The 8704-nt window shown below is 42.0% G+C and overlaps 1 pseudogene; it reads right to left on the bottom strand.

Annotated features, from left to right (window-relative positions):
* Positions 1-2734: 2734 nt before the first annotated feature.
* Positions 2735-6208, bottom strand: LOC147434167 (pentatricopeptide repeat-containing protein At3g26782, mitochondrial-like; annotated as a pseudogene).
* Between the last annotated feature and the right edge of the window lie 2496 nt (positions 6209-8704).

Genomic DNA, 8704 nt, shown 5'->3' with positions numbered 1-8704 from the left:
CGCACACCTGGCACTCGAATTTTTTCAATAATGCATCCCGTCACCACGTGAAGTGGCCCCAAAAGATGGTCCTCATGATGACCTTTATGCATAATTATCACAAGAAAACACCCATGTTGTGTCCATACTCATCCACGTGCAAATATTGACCCCATTCGGCCTCTTGACGCCACTAAATGCCATCTGACGCACCTGCTTACCTCATGTCGTCGGCCCGCGGATAGCTTCCTCGAGAAGTTTTATGTGCTACCAACTCCTCATTATTGTAGAAAAAACACACTAGCACATGTGGGCCCCACGTAACCACCTGGCTCTGGAAAATGGGTAATCCTTTATTCGATGCACCATACATGTGTCTATATATATGTGCAATCCCTTGCTCCAAAAAACTCCTGACACCTTCTTTCAAATCTCATTGTTGCATCTACCAAATTCCTAAAGTCTTGTGGTTGGGTGAGAGGTGCATGCCCTACAACTGCACTCTTCAGTTGTTGCTTGAGCCCTCTACACAAATAAACTCCCAATTTTTCCCAGGATGGTCTTTGATTTGCTTGCAATAGAATGGCTACTCCACCTGCGCCTACCGCTGCAATTGGGGCTAAAACTAGTAGCATTTTGAAACGCCACACACGAGCAATGCCAACCACCTCCTATATAGCATGTTGGAACACATTTTGCAGAGCTTTTTGTCACTTAGACTGTCAACAACGTCTTAGAATTCCATGTTTGGCGACAAACACAAGAACCATGCATTATGATACCACATGTTGGGCACGAGGCTTAGGGAGGGTAATGGTGTGGTGTTGCCATGGCGTGATGACTATGGAGAGGAGCAGAAACGAGATGTGAAGAGAGAGAGAGAAAGCCTTTGACAAAAAATAAACATGTTGTTGATTGATTAAGAGACTACATATATAGAACTGCTTTGCCATGCAAACTTACCATGAAAACTCCACATAAACTTGTGGTATGCATCAGTTAACCATAGAGCTTGATCCTACAGGGCTTAGACACATAGACAAAGGCTTGAAGCCAACAGAATGGACTTAAGTTTTGGTGACAATAGATACGTGTGTGAATGATTCCACTCCTACTAAATTTTGCAACGAAGAGGGTTATGACATAATTTCGATTTGGATGGTATCCATAGAAATTGATAGAAAGAAGTACCCAAGTGAAGGAACCTTGCAAGAAATAAAATACAAAATGAAGTCAAAAAAGAAACCTAAATGAACAAATAAAGTTGAAGGTGGACATGAAGTGTCATCAATTTAAAGTAGAATAGACATTGTTCAGAAAGACCTTGAAACAGGACTGGACAACTAAAATGGAATCGGATGTCACAAATTAGTGACATGCCAAGATACAAAGGAATTAGAGTTTGAAACCCCTAACCCTATCAATGTTGGACTCACTGACCGAGAAGCCTAAAACCCTAAAAACGTAAAGAAGCTAATGTGGCATAAGTACAGATGCCTCCAAAACATGGGGGTTGTAAAAAATGCAGATAGTCATACGGATGGTCAAAAAACGCGGAAGCAAGAGGGGGCACCATCTTTTGGACCTACAACTTTTCAACTAAGGAGCTTTTGGGGGCACCTAGTTTTTGGGCCCCTTGCATATTTAACTCGCCAGTCAAGGCCTCTTTCTCAACAGATTAGCTTAGGAGTATCACGAGGGAGAGGGACCCTTTGCAATTGTACCTTTGTGAAGCAATAAAGAAAGAAATATTGGAAGGGACATCAGTCTTTGGGGCCAGTGCATTTGGAAGCGAAACTCCGTTGCTTCTTGTAGACTCTCCTCTTCTCACTCTTTTCAAGGTTTTTTGTTGCAGTTTCTTACGTGTTGCTATTGATTTTTTGCTTGGAGTGTCCAAGCATGTTACATCGGATGAGGGTACATTGAGTGATGCGATAAGTGTACCATCCCATCATAAAAAAATATGCGCTTCAAGATAGGAGGATTATGCTTCAATAATCGATGAGGGTGTTAAAGGAGGTTGGGAAATCCTATGATGGCCCACAAGAGGCCAAGTAGATCTTGCCTTACCGGGTGAAGAATGTAAGCTAGCATACATTGCTATGGGCTTATCTCTTGAGAAAGAAGAGATTTTTATTGAAACCCTAAAGGAATACATCGATGTAGTTGTATAGTCTTACAAAGACTTGAAAGGGGTGGATCCAAGGATGTGTCAACACACAATCCCTATGCTAAATGTTTGAGGCCATCAAGACAAAGACCGTGTACTTATAATGAGACGTGTTTCAAGAAGAATAAAGAAGAAATTGAGAAACTCGGCTAAAATTCATAAATGGGATTGAAAATATAGGCTGGGTGTCACCAATTGTAATAGTGTCAAATTCAAGTTTGTGTGAATCCCAAAAGATGAATGCGTCAACCATTAGGAATAAGTATCATCTACCAATCACAAAACATGTTTTGGAAAGAGTGGTGATATTTTTCGATGGATTTTCACAGTATAACCAACTTGCTATACACTATAAGGGCCAACACAAAACAACTTTTGCAACTAAATGAGACATTTTTGCTTACACATTCATGTCATTCGGATTGACTAATGCTCCAACTATCTTTAAAAGACTAATTAGTCATGATATTAATGAACATCTAAGAATTCTCTTAGAGTACATATGGATGACTAGTGTGTACATTTAGGGAATCAATTTCTAAGAAAAGTCTTTGGAAAGTGCCGCTTATATCCGATTTGTTCAAATCCAGAAAAGTGTACATAGGTTTTGCCAGTTTGCATTTGGATCATGTTAAATGCACCATTCACATGTAATGATGACTATGATGATCTAGAATATAAAGGCCCTTAACAAAGCCCTTTTGTCAAGTTTTTTAGGGTGCAATAGACAAGGCCAAGGCCAAGGTTTACCCTTGCACTATCAACTTTCGCACAGCCATAGATCGTACCACTCAACCATGCGAAACTGCTATTACTCCAAAGTTTTTTCTTTCCTTCCTCGTAAGTGTTTACCTCGGTAGTCGAAGGAGGATTTAAGGTGGCACTTGCAAGGAGAAGCCAATTTTTCCATTTACTTGAAAGCACGCTTGCAAATAAGTTTGACTTCTTTGTTGGCATCCTTTATTAGGTAAGCAAAGGAACTCTCTATTGAGATTTTGAAAAGCTTCTGCTACATATCACCAATAGTCCCCACAAGAGCACTTTCCATCTTCAAAATCATGACTGCGGTTCTTGTCTCTGATCACAATTCTTCGCTTCTCTATTTTTGAAATGAGTGCTGTGGCAACATGGCAATCACCACACATGCGCATATTCTTGACAATACGTATGCTTTCTCCTTGAGCTGTATTGATAAGGGCACACGCAAGGGCCAGCTTTTCACTATGACTACAGAGCAAATCTGCCTTTTCCTCGTCAGGCATACTCTATGCCACCCATTGCAAATTTGGATGGTACCCACACTGTGACATTTCACGACAAAGATCTTGTAGCTTTGTATATATTAGTTTACTTTGCGCATGCTTTGTATCCCCAACTGAAAAAGAATGAACCTTGCCACTTGAAGCAACCCAAAAACTACGTCCCGGCTTCCTCCATGCTTTATTTTTCACTCTCATAGCTTCAATGATTTCTGCCTCCTCCTTCATGCCAGCAGCTGAATAAATATTAGCCATAAGGACATATGCCGCAGCATCGCTTTCATCTTGCCGAACTGCATGTTCAAAGGCCCATCTGCCAATCTTTACATCTTGCCATTTCCGACAAGCGCCCAGCAAGGCAAGCCATGCTATACAATCATCGGAAGACGGCATGTTCTGGACCACTGCTACTGCCCTGTCGAGGTGCCCTGCACGCCCATATAGATCAACCATGCAAGTGTAGTGTGCTACATCTGGCTCAATGCCATGTTTTGTATCCATGGACGCAAAATACATCTCACCCTCATCCACCAGACCCGAGTGACTGCATGCATTGAGAACACAAGAAAACGTGAACGCATTTGGAGAAACGCCCTCGCTTTGCATTTTTTCAAAACAATCCAATGCATCCTTCGTGTGACCCTGTTGGGCATATCCTCCAATTAGTGCAGTCCATGAGTCAACATTTTGAGAAGGGAGCTCTTCAAGAACTTGTCGTGCTTTTGCGAGAGCACCACATTTGGCAAACATGTCGACCAAAGAATAACCAAGCTCAGCGTGCTTTTTCAGCAACCCCTGCTTGGTGATTTCGTCATGAATTTGTTGCCCCTTGTTGGCTGCTCCTATGCTACTGCAAGCTTTCAAAGCATAAGCAAAGGTCACTTCATTCGGGTAAACACCCTCCCCTTGCATCTCCTCAAAGCAATCCAAAGCTTCCTCAATTTGACCTTGTTCTACATATCCTACAATGAGTGCAGACCAAGAGACAACATCCCGAATAGGGAGTTTCTTAAGCACTTTCCGTGCTTTGCCAAGTGAGCCACATTTCGCATACATGTCCACCAAAGCATTGCCCAACATAATATCATTTCCCAACAAACCCTGCCTGGTTATCTCATCATGTATTCGTTTCCCCTTGTCAACGGCTCCTATGCTGCCACACGCTTTCAAAATGCAAGTGAAAGTCACTGCATTTGGAGTGAGGCCCTCCCCTTGCATCCGTTCAAAGCAATTGAGGGCTTCCTCACATTGGCCATGCTGGGCATAGCCTGCAATTAGTGTAGACCAAGAGAATACATCTCGAGCAAGGAGCTCATCTAACACTTTTTGTGCTTTTGCAAGAGCATGACATTTTACATACATGTCAATTAAAGCATTGCCAAGCACAATATCTTTACCCAACAACGCCTGCCTAGAAGTCTCATCATGGATTTGTTCCCCCTTGTCAATTGCTCCCATGCATCCACAAGCTTGCAAGGCGCAAGTGAAGGTCACTGCATTAGGAGGAAGGCCCTCCTCATGCATCCGCTCAAAACAAGCGAGAGCTTCCTCACCTTGGCCATTCTGGGCATATCCTGCTATGAGCGCATTCCATGAGACAACATCCCGAGTGGAGATTTCCTCAAACACCCGCCGTGCTTTCACAAGTGCGCCACATTTGGCATACAGATCCACCAATGCACTGCCAAGCACAATATCTTTACCTAACAATCCCTGCCTAACAATCTTATCAAGAAGTTGTTCTACCTTGTCTGCACCTCCTATGCTGCCACATGCTTTCAGAACACATGCGATGGTCACTGCATTGGGGGAGAGGCCCTCACCTTGCATGTGCTCAAAACAGTTCAGCACTTCCTCACCTCTACCCTGCTGAGCATAACCAGCCATAAGTGCATTCCAAGAGACAGCATCTCGAGAAGGGATCTCCTCAAGCACTTGTCGTGCTTTGGCAAGGGCACCGCATTTTGCATACATGCCCACCAAGGCAGTTCTGAGCACAATGTTATCACGCAACAACCCCCTCCTGCCGATCTCATCATGAACTAGTTCACCCTTGCCAATATTTCCTGTGCTTCCGCATGCTTTCAAAATGCAAGCAAAAGTTGCTGCATCCGGAGCAATGCCCTCCCCCCGCATCCGATCAAAGTTGCTGAGAGCTTTCTCACCTTGGCCCTGCTGTGCGTATCCAGCAATTAATGCAGTCCAGGTGAAAACATTTCGAGCAGGCAAGCCATCAAGTACTTCTTGTGCTTTTGCCACAGCACCACATTTGGCATACATGTTGACTAGTGCATCACCCACAAGAAAGCTCTTCTCCAAAAATCCCCCTCTCTGAAGATCAGCATGTGCTATACTGCCTTTGCGCAAATCCTTTGTTCTGGCACAGGCTCTCAGTAAACCCACAAAATATGTTTCTTCTGCTTTCAAGCCATTGCCGAGAACTGTGTTGCCATCGTCTGTCCCCTGCTCCCTTTTGAGCTCTTCATGAACCCACGATGGAGTGCACCGGCCATCGATCCACAAGGGATCTCTGGTCACTTTATGTTTGAAGTCTGGAAATGAAGGGCTAGTCTTGCTTGTGCGATTGTCCCACCACTGGGTGGGATCCCTGAAGTACTCCTTCCATAACAAGCCCACTTCATACGGTCGGTTTCGACATTTCTGGAGCATTGTCGAGCTGGAGTAACGAAGTTGCAAAGCCCAACTCACCTATCACCGCTCAACTGTTTCGTGCCATGTCGCCCCTGTCCCGGCCTCGGGGGCTTGGACGCTTTCTCCACATGCTTGTGCACTTAATTATATCAGGGCCTGGCGAAAACATTAAGGGCCCACTTAAAACTCTTCCCGCTTTTAGGTCAATTTTTGAAGCATTTGCTGGTATTTGCACTTTTCAAGGCAAGCTAGGAATCTAGCCAAGAGGTTGCAAATTTAACCACTTAAAATTATACTAAACCTTAGTTATTTGCAAACATTGAAATAGACCGCCATTTGGGTGCGATTTTACTAGGTTTGCTTGGTTGGTCTTGTCGACGAAGGGGAGAGGTGAGACATAAGGATAGTATTGTAGTCACTGAATCATGTCATTGATAACATGCATGAAAATCAAAGCTTACAAAAACACAATAGACACGAGAAAAACACATTCGCTAGTCAAATTATGAAAAGGTGTATTTATATTGTAAGACTAATGTTATACATATTCTCAAAAATAGAATGCAATGTTTATGTGGAAGATGTGCACATTTGAATATGGTTCCAACCCAAATAATGGCAGGCAAAAATTACTAGGGTCATTGCATCTAAGATTTTAATATTGATCCCATTCAAAACAATGCTGAAAATACCAAGTGAGTGTCACACAATGGTGTAATGCACTTCTAGAAACACAACAAGCTCTATTTTATTATATGACACTCAAGGAAATTGATTTCAAAATGAAGATGATTGACATCGATTGCGAGATTTCAAAATGAAGATGATTGACCTCAATTGCGAGATTTCTACTCGAATATGTTGCACGTAAAACGGCACTACCCTTCTAAAGCTACGAAAAAAGTAACAAAAAAGTTAAACTTTTCATTTGACAAATGTTTAAAAATGGTTCTAAGAGGTTGTAAAGTGCTTGAGCTAAGCGAGTTCCCAACAACAATACGGTGAAGAGTTGGCACAGTGTCTCTCCAAAATTTATAAGAACAGAAGTTGTGCCCTGCCTTGTAGATTTGTCCTACTGCATACATATGGCATTAAGGATTGAATTAACAAAACTTTTGAATGCAGATTTGTCGATCTTGTATGAATTGCTCCTCCCACTATGCATGCAAGCTGCAATTTGCTAGAAAACAATAACGCACATCTAGCATAAATGAAAGGGATAGAAGAAATTGAACACATTATGTTAACTAGCTTTATTATATAATATTATGTATATTTTAAAAAATAATATTCAATGTTTTTGTTGAAGATGTGCACTTAAGAATATGACTTCAAGCCGAATAATGGAAGTTCAAATAAGCAGTGAAGAGAAATCAACCAGGGAGATTACATCTAAGATTTTTGTATTTCAAAACAATGTTGTAAATACCAAGCGAGTGTCACACAATGGTGTATTGTACTTTTAGAAACACAAAAAATTATGTTTGATATTTGACATTCAGGGACATTGATTTAGAAAGAAGATGATTAACCTGAATTGGAAGATTTCTACTCAAATATACTGCATGTCAAATCACACTTCCCTTGAGGCAGCACTAAGAAAGCTTCAAAATGCTCAAGCTAAGTGGGTGCCATATGTAGAGATAATTGAGCTATGGAAGAATACAATGAACCATTCATGCTGGAAATGAACATAGTCATTGCATTACAATGAATGAGTACACGAGAGGGCCACTATATAGGCCAATGATTAGGGTTTCCTTGGGGGACCATTTGCTAACATCATGGATGAATTTGGGTTAATCTTGGGGTTCCATAATGTGGGTAGAAGGCTGAAATTTGAGTTCTGCAGGTTGAAGAGGCATATACCACATTTAGGGTACACATGGCACACATGGGTCATCACATGGTTTTACATTGTTTTGATGCTTACATGGCTCGACACATAGGATATGAGTTGGAGAGGGTATTCATACACAAGAGGTCCAACAAAGCTCACACACCCCCCAACAACCCTCCCTGAGAACCACAGACATAAAATGTCAATCCGTGGGATGTAGCTGATTCGACTAGTGCATAGAGGCTACAAGAGATAGCTAATCTCTTGGAAAACCCAAGTCTAGTGTGCTCTCACCTAGATCAGTCTCAAGTGTGCGTCAACCGCCAAAATCTAACCTTCTTACCTTAAGCCTACTAAGATGATTTCATGTAGCTATAGTGCTCCAAATGTAGTGAAACTTGCTACCTAGAATGTGCAAAGTATCCTCACCAACCTCATGTGCTCAAAAGTCATTTTTGACACTTGGACAATATTGCACCAAAGATAAGCAGATTGTTTTGGGCAGGTTGATTTCGGCCTCCGAAGCACTCTATAGCTTTCTTATGACATGCTTTATCTACTCCTATGATCAAAAGCTAGTTTTGACGCGTGTATGGTGCGTAAGGAATGAAATCGGCTCGTAGATGGGCACGACAAAAAACACAACTTCATTGCAAGAAACTTAAATAGAAAGGAAGAGCTTTCACTTGCAAGAGTTTTAATATGCTCGGAATCGCAATACAACACCACACAAGGGAGACACAAAGAGATGAAACAGTAGAGAGCTCACAACACATTACAGCAGCGTACACTCACACTTTCATT

The sequence above is a fragment of the Adiantum capillus-veneris genome, chromosome 19 (assembly GCF_014529385.1).
Source record: "Adiantum capillus-veneris isolate H3 chromosome 19, ASM1452938v2, whole genome shotgun sequence".
NCBI classification, from domain to species: Eukaryota; Viridiplantae; Streptophyta; class Polypodiopsida; order Polypodiales; family Pteridaceae; genus Adiantum; species Adiantum capillus-veneris.
Note: the sequence above shows the minus strand (reverse complement) of the source record. Positions and strands in the feature narration are given on the sequence as shown.